The 14629-nt window shown below is 54.6% G+C and overlaps 1 protein-coding gene across 5 annotated transcripts in view; it reads left to right on the plus strand.

Annotated features, from left to right (window-relative positions):
* EPRS1 (glutamyl-prolyl-tRNA synthetase 1) overlaps positions 1 to 14629 on the plus strand; it is a 260057-nt gene that overhangs the window by 173423 nt on the left and 72005 nt on the right. The gene's annotated exons all lie outside the window — the stretch shown is intronic.

The following is a 14629-nucleotide window of genomic DNA, read 5'->3' on the forward strand; positions in this document are numbered from 1 at the left end:
GTTCCCCCTGAGCAGTAGGAGAGGCGGATGTACCCAGTCCTGTAACTATACCTCCGTCTCTTATTCTCCGGCAGGTTAAAGTGGTTCCCCCTGAGCAGTAGGAGAGGCGGATGTACCCAGTCCTGTAACTATACCTCCGTCTCTTATTCTCCGGCAGGTCATAGTGGTTCCCCCTGAGCAGTAAGAGAAGACGGGTGTACCCAGTCCTGTAACTATACCACCGTCTCTTATTCTCCGGCAGGTCATAGTGGTTCCCCCTGAGCAGTAAGAGAAGACGGGTGCACCCAGTCCTGTAACTATATCACCGGCTCTTATTCACCGGCAGGTCATAGTGGTTCCCCCTGAGCAGTAAGAGAAGACGGGTGCACCCAGTCCTGTAACTATACCACCATCTCTTATTCTCCGGCAGGTCATAGTGGTTCCCCCTGAGCAGTAAGAGAAGACGGGTGCACCCAGTCCTGTAACTATACCACCGTCTCTTATTCTCTGGCAGGTTATAGTGGTTCCCCCTGAGCAGTAGGAGAAGACGGGTGCACCCAGTCCTGTAACTATACCACCGTCTCTTATTCTCCGGCAGGTCATAGTGGTTCCCCCTGAGCAGTAGGAGAAGACGGGTGCACCCAGTCCTGTAACTATACCACCGTCTCTTATTCTCCGGCAGGTCATAGTGGTTCCCCCTGAGCAGTAAGAGAAGACGGGTGCACCCAGTCCTGTAACTATACCACCGTCTCTTATTCTCCGGCAGGTTATAGTGGTTCCCCTGAGCAATAAGAGAAGACGGGTGCACCCAGTCCTGTAACTATACCACCGTCTCTTATTCTCCGGCAGGTTACAGTGGTTCCCCCTGAGCAGTAAGAGAAGACGGGTGCACCCAGTCCTGTAACTATACCACCGTCTCTTATTCTCCGGCAGGTCATAGTGGTTCCCCCTGAGCAGTAGGAGACGACGGGTGCACCCAGTCCTGTAACTATACCACCGTCTCTTATTCTCCGGCAGGTCATACTGGTTCCCCCTGAGCAGTAAGAGAAGACGGGTGTACCCGGTCCTGTAACTATACCACCGTCTCTTATTCTCCGGCAGGTTATAATGGTTCCCCCTGAGCAGTAAGAGAAGACGGGTGCACACAGTCCTATAACTATACCACCGTCTCTTATTCTCCGGCAGGTCATAGTGGTTCCCCTTGAGCAGTAGGAGAGGCGGGTGCACCCAGTCCTGTAACTATACCACCGTCTCTTATTCTCCCGCAGGTCATAGTGGTTCCCCCTGAGCAGTAAGAGAAGATAGGTGCACCCGGTCCTGTAACTATACCACCGTCTCTTATTCTCCGGCAGGTTATAGTGGTTCCCCCTGAGCAGTAGGAGAGGCGGATGTACCCAGTCCTGTAACTATACCACCGTCTCTTATTCTCCGGCAGGTCATAGTGGTTCCCCCTGAGCAGTAAGAGAAGACGGGTGCACCCAGTCCTGTAACTATACCACCGTCTCTTATTCTCCGGCAGGTCATAGTGGTTCCCCCTGAGCAGTAAGAGAAGACGGGTGCACCCAGTCCTGTAACTATACCACCGTCTCTTATTCTCCGGCAGGTCATAGTGGTTCCCCCTGAGCAGTAAGAGAAGACGGGTGCACCCAGTCCTGTAACTATACCACCGTCTCTTATTCTCCGGCAGGTCATAGTGGTTCCCCCTGAGCAGTAAGAGAAGATAGGTGCACCCGGTCCTGTAACTATACCACCGTCTCTTATTCTCCGGCAGGTCATAGTGGTTCCCCCTGAGCAGTAAGAGAAGACGGGTGCACCCAGTCCTGTAACTATACCACCGTCTTTTATTCTCCGGCAGGTCATAGTGGTTCCCCCTGAGCAGTAAGAGAAGACGGGTGCACCCAGTCCTGTAACTATACCACTGTCTCTTATTCTCCTGCAGGTCATAGTGGTTCCCCCTGAGCAGTAAGAGAAGATAGGTGTACCCGGTCCTGTAACTATACCACCGTCTCTTATTCTCCGGCAGGTCATAGTGGTTCCCCCTGAGCAGTAAGAGAAGATAGGTGCACCCGGTCCTGTAACTATACCACCGTCTCTTATTCTCCGGCAGGTTATAGTGGTTCCCCCTGAGCAGTAGGAGAGGCGGATGTACCCAGTCCTGTAACTATACCACCGTCTCTTATTCTCCGGCAGGTCATAGTGGTTCCCCCTGAGCAGTAAGAGAAGACGGGTGCACCCAGTCCTGTAACTATACCACCGTCTCTTATTCTCCGTCAGGTCATAGTGGTTCCCCCTGAGCAGTAGGAGAGGCGGAGGTACTCTTTACCTAGAAGGGCGCCCGCGATTGGAATCGCGGGCGTCGGGGGTAAAAAATCGCGGGCATCGCGGGTAAATCGCGGGTACATTAAAAACGGGTGCCCGCGATGACCGCGATTTTCCCATAGGGATCAATGTTAAAAACGGTGATTGACCGCGATTTTAATGTTAAATGCCTCAATGCCCGCGATTTGGCCATAGGAATCAATGTTAAATGGGCCACAGAGCCCTAATAGTCACCATGAACTCTGAAATGGCCCCCACAATTGTTAACGCCACCCCACGATCAACGTGAACCCGAAGCGTGGCGAGCGCAGCGAGCCCGCGAGGGGCGGCGGTACGCGTCCTCCGACCTTTTCATGCCCTACTATCCACGTCGGCGTGGAGTTGAGAATAGAATAGTGTGGCGAGCGTAGCGAGCCACCGAGGCCCGAAGCGTGGCGAGCCCCGCGAGGGGACGCGGATACCTTCACAGTTATACGCGTCCCCTCGCGGGCTTCACAGGTGTCCGTGGCGAAAAGCGGACACCTGTGAAGCCCGCGAGGGGACGCGTTAACCTGTGAAGGTATCCGCGGGGCTCGCTGCGCTCGCCACGCTTCGGGCCTCGGTGGCTCGCTGCGCTCGCCACACTATTCTATTCTCAACTCCACGCCGACGTGGATAGTAGGTAAACGCGTCCCCTCGCGGGCTTCACAGGTGTCCGCTTTTCGCCACGGAACCTGTGAAGCCCGCGAGGGGACGCGTATAACTGTGAAGGTATCCGCGTCCCCTCGCGGGGCTCGCTGCGCTCGCCACGCTTCGGGCCTCGGTGGCTCGCTGCGCTCGCCACACTATTCTATTCTCAACTCCACGCCAACGTGGATAGTAGGGCATGAAAAGGTCGGAGGACGCGTACCGCCGCCCCGCGCGGGCTCGCTGCGCTCGCCACGCTTCGGGTTCACATTGATCGTGGGGTGGCGTTAACAATTGTGGGGGCCATTTCAGAGTTCACGGTGACTATTAGGGCTCTGTGGCCCATTTAACATTGTTTCCTATGTGAAAATCGCGGGCATTGAACACTAAAATCGGGTCCAATCTCATTTTTAACATTGGTCCCTATGGGAAATCGCGGGCATCGCGTCGCACCCGATTTTTAGTGCATTCGATGGTCGCGATGGGCGCCCTTCTAGGTAAAGAGTACAGAGGCGGATGTACCCAGTCCTGGAACTATACCACCGTCTATTATTCTCCGGCAGGTCATAGTGGTTCCCCCTGAGCAGTAGGAGAAGACGGGTGCACCCAGTCCTGTAACTATACCACCGACTTTTATTCTCCGGCAGGTCATAGTGGTTCCCCCTGAGCAGTAGGAGAAGACGGGTGCACCCAGTCCTGTAACTATATCACCGGCTCTTATTCACCGGCAGGTCATAGTGGTTCCCCCTGAGCAGTAAGAGAAGACGGGTGCACCCAGTCCTGTAACTATACCACCGTCTCTTATTCTCCGGCAGGTCATAGTGGTTCCCCCTGAGCAGTAAGTGAAGACGGGTGCACCCAGTCCTGTAACTATACCACCGTCTCTTATTCTCCGGCAGGTCATAGTGTTTCCCCCTGAGCAGTAGGAGAAGACGGGTGCACCCAGTCCTGTAACTATACCACCGTCTCTTATTCTCCGGCAGGTCATAGTGGTTCCCCCTGAGCAGTAAGAGAAGACGGGTGCACCCAGTCCTGTAACTATACCACCGTCTCTTATTCTCCGGCAGGTCATAGTGGTTCCCCTGAGCAATAAGAGAAGACGGGTGCACCCAGTCCTGTAACTATACCACCGACTCTTATTCTCCGGCAGGTCATAGTGGTTCCCCCTGAGCAGTAGGAGAAGACGGGTGCACCCAGTCCTGTAACTATATCACCGGCTCTTATTCACCGGCAGGTCATAGTGGTTCCCCCTGAGCAGTAGGAGAGGCGGGTGCACCCAGTCCTGTAACTATACCACCGTCTCTTATTCTCCGGCAGGTCATAGTGGTTCCCCCTGAGCAGTAAGAGAAGACGGGTGCACCCAGTCCTGTAACTATACCACCGTCTCTTATTCTCCGGCAGGTCATAGTGGTTCCCCCTGAGCAGTAAGAGAAAATAGGTGCACCCGGTCCTGTAACTATACCACCGTCTCTTATTCTCCGGCAGGTTATAGTGGTTCCCCCTGAGCAGTAGGAGAGGCGGATGTACCCAGTCCTGTAACTATACCACCGTCTCTTATTCTCCGGCAGGTCATAGTGGTTCCCCCTGAGCAGTAAGAGAAGACGGGTGCACCCAGTCCTGTAACTATACCACCGTCTCTTATTCTCCGGCAGGTCATAGTGGTTCCCCCTGAGCAGTAAGAGAAGACGGGTGCACCCAGTCCTGTAACTATACCACCGTCTCTTATTCTCCGGCAGGTCATAGTGGTTCCCCCTGAGCAGTAAGAGAAGATAGGTGTACCCGGTCCTGTAACTATACCACCGTCTCTTATTCTCCGGCAGGTCATAGTGGTTCCCCCTGAGCAGTAAGAGAAGACGGGTGCACCCAGTCCTGTAACTATACCACCATCTCTTATTCTCCCGCAGGTCATAGTGGTTCCCCCTGAGCAGTAAGAGAAGATAGGTGTACCCGGTCCTGTAACTATACCACCGTCTCTTATTCTCCGGCAGGTCATAGTGGTTCCCCCTGAGCAGTAAGAGAAGATAGGTGCACCCGGTCCTGTAACTATACCACCGTCTCTTATTCTCCGGCAGGTTATAGTGGTTCCCCCTGAGCAGTAGAAGAGGCGGATGTACCCAGTCCTGTAACTATACCACCGTCTCTTATTCTCCGGCAGGTCATAGTGGTTCCCCCTGAGCAGTAAGAGAAGACGGGTGCACCCAGTCCTGTAACTATACCACCGTCTCTTATTCTCTGGCAGGTCATAGTGGTTCCCCCTGAGCAGTAAGAGAAGACGGGTGCACCCAGTCCTGTAACTATACCACCGTCTCTTATTCTCCGGCAGGTCATAGTGGTTCCCCCTGAGCAGTAAGAGAAGACGGGTGCACCCAGTCCTGTAACTATACCACCGTCTCTTATTCTCCGGCAGGTCATAGTGGTTCCCCCTGAGCAGTAAGAGAAGATAGGTGTACCCGGTCCTGTAACTATACCACCGTCTCTTATTCTCCGGCAGGTCATAGTGGTTCCCCCTGAGCAGTAAGAGAAGACGGGTGCACCCAGTCCTGTAACTATACCACTATCTCTTATTCTCCCGCAGGTCATAGTGGTTCCCCCTGAGCAGTAAGAGAAGATAGGTGTACCCGGTCCTGTAACTATACCACCGTCTCTTATTCTCCGGCAGGTCATAGTGGTTCCCCCTGAGCAGTAAGAGAAGATAGGTGCACCCGGTCCTGTAACTATACCACCGTCTCTTATTCTCCGGCAGGTTATAGTGTTTCCCCCTGAGCAGTAGGAGAGGCGGATGTACCCAGTCCTGTAACTATACCACCGTCTCTTATTCTCCGGCAGGTCATAGTGGTTCCCCCTGAGCAGTAAGAGAAGACGGGTGCACCCAGTCCTGTAACTATACCACCGTCTCTTATTCTCCGGCAGGTCATAGTGGTTCCCCCTGAGCAGTAAGAGAAGACGGGTGCACCCAGTCCTGTAACTATACCACCGTCTCTTATTCTCCGGCAGGTCATAGTGGTTCCCCCTGAGCAGTAAGAGAAGACGGGTGCACCCAGTCCTGTAACTATACCACCGTCTCTTATTCTCCGGCAGGTCATAGTGGTTCCCCCTGAGCAGTAAGAGAAGATAGGTGTACCCGGTCCTGTAACTATACCACCGTCTCTTATTCTCCGGCAGGTCATAGTGGTTCCCCCTGAGCAGTAAGAGAAGACGGGTGCACCCAGTCCTGTAACTATACCACTGTCTCTTATTCTCCTGCAGGTCATAGTGGTTCCCCCTGAGCAGTAAGAGAAGATAGGTGTACCCGGTCCTGTAACTATACCACCGTCTCTTATTCTCCGGCAGGTCATAGTGGTTCCCCCTGAGCAGTAAGAGAAGATAGGTGCACCCGGTCCTGTAACTATACCACCGTCTCTTATTCTCCGGCAGGTTATAGTGGTTCCCCCTGAGCAGTAGGAGAGGCGGATGTACCCAGTCCTGTAACTATACCACCGTCTCTTATTCTCCGGCAGGTCATAGTGGTTCCCCCTGAGCAGTAAGAGAAGACGGGTGCACCCAGTCCTGTAACTATACCACCGTCTCTTATTCTCCGGCAGGTCATAGTGGTTCCCCCTGAGCAGTAAGAGAAGACTGGTGCACCCAGTCCTGTAACTATACCACCGTCTCTTATTCTCCGTCAGGTCATAGTGGTTCCCCCTGAGCAGTAGGAGAGGCGGAGGTACTCTTTACCTAGAAGGGCGCCCGCGATTGGGATCGCGGGCGTCGGGGGTAAAAAATCGCGGGCATCGCGGGTAAATCGCGGGTACATTAAAAACGGGTGCCCACGATGACCGCGATTTTCCCATAGGGATCAATGTTAAAAACGGTGATTGACCGCGATTTTAATGTTAAATGCCTCAATGCCCGCGATTTGGCCATAGGAATCAATGTTAAATGGGCCACAGAGCCCTAATAGTCACCATGAACTCTGAAATGGCCCCCACAATTGTTAACGCCACCCCACGATCAACGTGAACCCGAAGCGTGGCGAGCGCAGCGAGCCCGCGAGGGGCGGCGGTACGCGTCCTCCGACCTTTTCATGCCCTACTATCCACGTCGGCGTGGAGTTGAGAATAGAATAGTGTGGCGAGCGTAGCGAGCCACCGAGGCCCGAAGCGTGGCGAGCCCCGCGAGGGGACGCGGATACCTTCACAGTTATACGCGTCCCCTCGCGGGCTTCACAGGTGTCCGTGGCGAAAAGCGGACACCTGTGAAGCCCGCGAGGGGACGCGTTTACCTGTGAAGGTATCCGCGTCCCCTCGCGGGGCTCGCTGTGCTCGCCACGCTTCGGGCCTCGGTGGCTCGCTGCGCTCGCCACACTATTCTATTCTCAACTCCACGCCGACGTGGATAGTAGGTAAACGCGTCCCCTCGCGGGCTTCACAGGTGTCCGCTTTTCGCCACGGAACCTGTGAAGCCCGCGAGGGGACGCGTATAACTGTGAAGGTATCCGCGTCCCCTCGCGGGGCTCGCTGCGCTCGCCACGCTTCGGGCCTCGGTGGCTCGCTGCGCTCGCCACACTATTCTATTCTCAACTCCACGCCAACGTGGATAGTAGGGCATGAAAAGGTCGGAGGACGCGTACCGCCGCCCCGCGCGGGCTCGCTGCGCTCGCCACGCTTCGGGTTCACATTGATCGTGGGGTGGCGTTAACAATTGTGGGGGCCATTTCAGAGTTCACGGTGATTATTAGGGCTCTGTGGCCCATTTAACATTGTTTCCTATGTAAAAATCGCGGGCATTGAGGCATTGAACACTAAAATCGGGTCCAATCTCATTTTTAACATTGGTCCCTATGGGAAATCGCGGGCATCGCGTCGCACCCGATTTTTAGTGCATTCGATGGTCGCGATGGGCGCCCTTCTAGGTAAAGAGTACAGAGGCGGATGTACCCAGTCCTGGAACTATACCACCGTCTATTATTCTCCGGCAGGTCATAGTGGTTCCCCCTGAGCAGTAGGAGAAGACGGGTGCACCCAGTCCTGTAACTATACCACCGACTCTTATTCTCCGGCAGGTCATAGTGGTTCCCCCTGAGCAGTAGGAGAAGACGGGTGCACCCAGTCCTGTAACTATATCACCGGCTCTTATTCACCGGCAGGTCATAGTGGTTCCCCCTGAGCAGTAAGAGAAGACGGGTGCACCCAGTCCTGTAACTATACCACCGTCTCTTATTCTCCGGCAGGTCATAGTGGTTCCCCCTGAGCAGTAGGAGAGGCGGGTGCACCCAGTCCTGTAACTATACCACCGTCTCTTATTCTTCCGCAGGTCATAGTGGTTCCCCCTGAGCAGTAGGAGAAGACGGGTGCACCCAGTCCTGTAACTATACCACCGTCTCTTATTCTCCGGCAGGTCATAGTGGTTCCCCCTGAGCAGTAGGAGAGGCGGGTGCACCCAGTCCTGTAACTATACCACCGTCTCTTATTCTCCGGCAGGTCATAGTGGTTCCCCCTGAGCAGTAGGAGAAGACGGGTGCACCCAGTCCTGTAACTATACCACCGTCTCTTATTCTCCGGCAGGTCATAGTGGTTCCCCCTGAGCAGTAAGAGAAGACGGGTGCACCCAGTCCTATAACTATACCACCGTCTCTTATTTTCCGGCAGGTCATAGTGGTTCCCCCTGAGCAGTAAGGGAAGACGGGTGCACCCAGTCCTGTAACTATACCACCGTCTCTTATTCTCCGGCAGGTCATAGTGGTTCCCCCTGAGCAGTAAGAGAAGATAGGTGTACCCGGTCCTGTAACTATACCACCGTCTCTTATTCTCCGGCAGGTCATAGTGGTTCCCCCTGAGCAGTAAGAGAAGACGGGTGCACCCAGTCCTATAACTATACCACCGTCTCTTATTCTCCGGCAGGTCATAGTGGTTCCCCCTGAGCAGTAGGAGAAGACGGGTGCACCCAGTCCTGTAACTATACCACCGTCTCTTATTCTCCGGCAGGTCATAGTGGTTCCCCCTGAGCAGTAAGAGAAGATAGGTGCACCCAGTCCTGTAACTATACCACCGTCTCTTATTCTCCGGCAGGTCATAGTGGTTCCCCCTGAGCAGTAAGAGAAGACGGGTGCACCCAGTCCTGTAACTATACCACCGTCTCTTATTCTCCGGCAGGTCATAGTGGTTCCCCCTGAGCAGTAAGAGAAGACGGGTGCACCCAGTCCTGTAACTATACCACCGTCTCTTATTCTCAGGCAGGTCATAGTGGTTCCCCCTGAGCAGTAGGAGAGGCGGAGGTACTCTTTACCTAGAAGGGCGCCCGCGATTGGAATCGCGGGCGTCGGGGGTAAAAAATCGCGGGCATCGCGGGTAAATCGCGGGTACATTAAAAACGGGTGCCCGCGATGACCGCGATTTTCCCATAGGGATCAATGTTAAAAACGGTGATTGACCGCGATTTTAATGTTAAATGCCTCAATGCCCGCGATTTGGCCTCAGGAATCAATGTTAAATGGGCCACAGAGCCCTAATAGTCACCATGAACTCTGAAATGGCCCCCACAATTGTTAACGCCACCCCACGATCAACGTGAACCCGAAGCTTGGCGAGCGCACGCGGATACCTTCACAGTTATACGCGTCCCCTCGCGGGCTTCACAGGTGTCCGTGGCGAAAAGCGGACACCTGTGAAGCCCGCGAGGGGACGCGTTTACCTGTGAAGGTATCCGCGTCCCCTCGCGGGGCTCGCTGCGCTCGCCACGCTTCGGTCCTCGGTGGCTCGCTGCGCTCGCCACACTATTCTATTCTCAACTCCACGCCGACGTGGATAGTAGGTAAACGCGTCCCCTCGCGGGCTTCACAGGTGTCCGCTTTTCGCCACGGAACCTGTGAAGCCCGCGAGGGGACGCGTATAACTGTGAAGGTATCCGCGTCCCCTCGCGGGGCTCGCTGCGCTCGCCACGCTTCAGGCCTCGGTGGCTCGCTGCGCTCGCCACACTATTCTGTTCTCAACTCCACGCCAACGTGGATAGTAGGGCATGAAAAGGTCAGAGGACGCGTACCGCCGCCCCTCGCGGGCTCGCTGCGCTCGCCACGCTTCGGGTTCACGTTGATCGTGGGGTGGCGTTAACAATTGTGGGGGCCATTTCAGAGTTCACGGTGACTATTAGGGCTCTGTGGCCCATTTAACATTGTTTCCTATGTAAAAATCGCGGGCATTGAGGCATTGAACACTAAAATCGGGTCCAATCTCATTTTTAACATTGGTCCCTATGGGAAATCGCGGGCATCGCGTCGCACCCGATTTTTAGTGCATTCGATGGTCGCGATGGGCGCCCTTCTAGGTAAAGAGTATCGAGGCGAATGTACCCAGTCCTGGAACTATACCACCGTCTATTATTCTCCGGCAGGTTATAGTGGTTCCCCCTGAGCAGTAGGAGAAGACGGGTGCACCCAGTCCTGTAACTATACCACCGACTCTTATTCTCCGGCAGGTCATAGTGGTTCCCCCTGAGCAGTAAGAGAAGACGGGTGTACCCAGTCCTGTAACTATACCACCGTCTCTTATTCTCCGGCAGGTCATAGTGGTTCCCCCTGAGCAGTAGGAGAGGCGGATGTACCCAGTCCTGTAACTATACCACCGTCTCTTATTCTCCGGCAGGTCATAGTGGTTCCCCCTGAGCAGTAAGAGAAGACGGGTGCACCCAGTCCTATAACTATACCACCGTCTCTTATTCTCCGGCAGGTCATAGTGGTTCTCCCTGAGCAGTAAGAGAAGACGGGTGCACCCGGTCCTGTAACTATACCACCGTCTCTTATTCTCCCGCAGGTCATAGTGGTTCCCCCCTGAGCAGTAGGAGAAGACGGGTGCACCCAGTCCTATAACTATACCACAGTCTCTTATTCTCCGGCAGGTCATAGTGGTTCCCCCTGAGCAGTGGGTGAAGACGGGTGCACCCGGTCCTGTAACTATACCACCGTCTCTTATTCTCCGGCAGGTCATAGTGGTTCCCCCTGAGCAGTGGGAGAAGACGGGTGCACCCGGTCCTGTAACTATACCACCGTCTCTTATTCTCCGGCAGGTCATAGTGGTTCCCCCTGAGCAGTAAGAGAAGACGGGTGCACCCAGTCCTGTAACTATACCACCATCTCTTATTCTCCCGCAGGTCATAGTGGTTCCCCCTGAGCAGTAAGAGAAGATAGGTGTACCCGGTCCTGTAACTATACCACCGTCTCTTATTCTCCGGCAGGTCATAGTGGTTCCCCCTGAGCAGTAAGAGAAGATAGGTGCACCCGGTCCTGTAACTATACCACCGTCTCTTATTCTCCGGCAGGTCATAGTGGTTCCCCCTGAGCAGTAAGAGAAGACGGGTGCACCCAGTCCTGTAACTATACCACCGTCTCTTATTCTCCGGCAGGTCATAGTGGTTCCCCCTGAGCAGTAGGAGAAGACGGGTGCACCCAGTCCTGTAACTATACCACCGACTCTTATTCTCCGGCAGGTCATAGTGGTTCCCCCTGAGCAGTAAGAGAAGACGGGTGTACCCAGTCCTGTAACTATACCACCGTCTCTTATTCTCCGGCAGGTCATAGTGGTTCCCCCTGAGCAGTAGGAGAGGCGGATGTACCCAGTCCTGTAACTATACCACCGTCTCTTATTCTCCGGCAGGTCATAGTGGTTCCCCCTGAGCAGTAAGAGAAGACGGGTGCACCCAGTCCTATAACTATACCACCGTCTCTTATTCTCCGGCAGGTCATAGTGGTTCTCCCTGAGCAGTAGGAGAAGACGGGTGCACCCGGTCCTGTAACTATACCACCGTCTCTTATTCTCCCGCAGGTCATAGTGGTTCCCCCCTGAGCAGTAGGAGAAGACGGGTGCACCCAGTCCTATAACTATACCACAGTCTCTTATTCTCCGGCAGGTCATAGTGGTTCCCCCTGAGCAGTGGGAGAAGACGGGTGCACCCGGTCCTGTAACTATACCACCGTCTCTTATTCTCCGGCAGGTCATAGTGGTTCCCCCTGAGCAGTGGGAGAAGACGGGTGCACCCGGTCCTGTAACTATACCACCGTCTCTTATTCTCCGGCAGGTCATAGTGGTTCCCCCTGAGCAGTAAGAGAAGACGGGTGCACCCAGTCCTGTAACTATACCACCATCTCTTATTCTCCCGCAGGTCATAGTGGTTCTCCCTGAGCAGTAAGAGAAGATAGGTGTACCCGGTCCTGTAACTATACCACCGTCTCTTATTCTCCGGCAGGTCATAGTGGTTCCCCCTGAGCAGTAAGAGAAGATAGGTGCACCCGGTCCTGTAACTATACCACCGTCTCTTATTCTCCGGCAGGTCATAGTGGTTCCCCCTGAGCAGTAAGAGAAGACGGGTGCACCCAGTCCTGTAACTATACCACCGTCTCTTATTCTCCGGCAGGTCATAGTGGTTCCCCCTGAGCAGTAAGAGAAGACGGGTGCACCCAGTCCTGTAACTATACCACCGTCTCTTATTCTCCGGCAGGTCATAGTGGTTCCCCCTGAGCAGTAAGAGAAGACTGGTGCACCCAGTCCTGGAACTATACCACCGTCTCTTATTCTCCGTCAGGTCATAGTGGTTCCCCCTGAGCAGTAGGAGAGGCGGAGGTACTCTTTACCTAGAAGGGCGCCCGCGATTGGAATCGCGGGCGTCGGGGGTAAAAAATCGCGGGCATCGCGGGTAAATCGCGGGTACATTAAAAACGGGTGCCCGCGATGACCGCGATTTTCCCATAGGGATCAATGTTAAAAACGGTGATTGACCGCGATTTTAATGTTAAATGCCTCAATGCCCGCGATTTGGCCATAGGAATCAATGTTAAATGGGCCACAGAGCCCTAATAGTCACCATGAACTCTGAAATGGCCCCCACAATTGTTAACGCCACCCCACGATCAACGTGAACCCGAAGCTTGGCGAGCGCAGCGAGCCCCGCGAGGGGACGCGGATACCTTCACAGTTATACGCGTCCCCTCGCGGGCTTCACAGGTGTCCGTGGCGAAAAGCGGACACCTGTGAAGCCCGCGAGGGGACGCGTTTACCTGTGAAGGTATCCGCGTCCCCTCGCGGGGCTCGCTGCGCTCGCCACGCTTCGGTCCTCGGTGGCTCGCTGCGCTCGCCACACTATTCTATTCTCAACTCCACGCCGACGTGGATAGTAGGTAAACGCGTCCCCTCGCGGGCTTCACAGGTGTCCGCTTTTCGCCACGGAACCTGTGAAGCCCGCGAGGGGACGCGTATAACTGTGAAGGTATCCGCGTCCCCTCGCGGGGCTCGCTGCGCTCGCCACGCTTCGGGCCTCGGTGGCTCGCTGCGCTCGCCACACTATTCTATTCTCAACTCCACGCCAACGTGGATAGTAGGGCATGAAAAGGTCGGAGGACGCGTACCGCCGCCCCTCGCGGGCTCGCTGCGCTCGCCACGCTTCGGGTTCACGTTGATCGTGGGGTGGCGTTAACAATTGTGGGGGCCATTTCAGAGTTCACGGTGACTATTAGGGCTCTGTGGCCCATTTAACATTGTTTCCTATGTAAAAATCGCGGGCATTGAGGCATTGAACACTAAAATCGGGTCCAATCTCATTTTTAACATTGGTCCCTATGGGAAATCGCGGGCATCGCGTCGCACCCGATTTTTAGTGCATTCGATGGTCGCGATGGGCCCCCTTCTAGGTAAAGAGTACCGAGGCGGATGTACCCAGTCCTGGAACTATACCACCGTCTATTATTCTCCGGCAGGTTATAGTGGTTCCCCCTGAGCAGTAGGAGAAGACGGGTGCACCCAGTCCTGTAACTATACCACCGACTCTTATTCTCCGGCAGGTCATAGTGGTTCCCCCTGAGCAGTAGGAGAAGACGGGTGTACCCAGTCCTGTAACTATACCACCGTCTCTTATTCTCCGGCAGGTCATAGTGGTTCCCCCTGAGCAGTAAGAGAAGACGGGTGTACCCAGTCCTGTAACTATACCACCGTCTCTTATTCTCTGGTAGGTCATAGTGGTTCCCCCTGAGCAGTAGGAGGAGATGGGTGCACCCAGTCCTGTAACTATACCACCTTCTCCTATTCTCCGGTAGGTCATAGTGGTTCCCCCTGAGCAGTAGGAGAAGACGGGTGTACCCAGTCCTGTAACTATACCACCGTCTCTTATTCTCCGATAGGTCATAGTGGTTCCCCCTGAGCAGTAAGAGAAGACGGGTGCACCCAGTCCTGTAACTATACCATAGTCTCTTATTCTCCGGCAGATCATAGTGGTTCCCCCTGAGCAGTAGGAGAGGACGGGTGTACCCGGTCCTGTAACTATACCACCGTCTCTTATTCTCCGGCAGGTCATAGTGGTTCCCCCTGAGCAGTAAGAGAAGACGGGTGTACCCGGTCCTGTAACTATACCACCTTCTCTTATTCTCCGGCAGGTCATAGTGGTTCCCCCTGAGCAGTAGGAGAAGACGGGTGCACCCATTCCTGTAACTATACCACCGTCTCTTATTCTCTGGCAGGTCATAGTGGTTCCCCCTGAGCAGTAGGAGAAGACAGGTGCACCCAGTCCTGTAACTATACCACCGTCTCTTATTCTCCGGCAGGTCATAGTGGTTCCCCCTGAGCAGTAGGAGAGGACGGGTGTACCCAGTCCTGGAACTATACCACAGTCTCTTATTCTCCGGCAGGTCATAGTGGTTCCCCCTGAGCAG

Source organism: Crinia signifera, chromosome 3, assembly GCF_055691185.1.
Source record: "Crinia signifera chromosome 3, ASM5569118v1, whole genome shotgun sequence".
Lineage (NCBI taxonomy): Eukaryota > Metazoa > Chordata > Amphibia > Anura > Myobatrachidae > Crinia > Crinia signifera.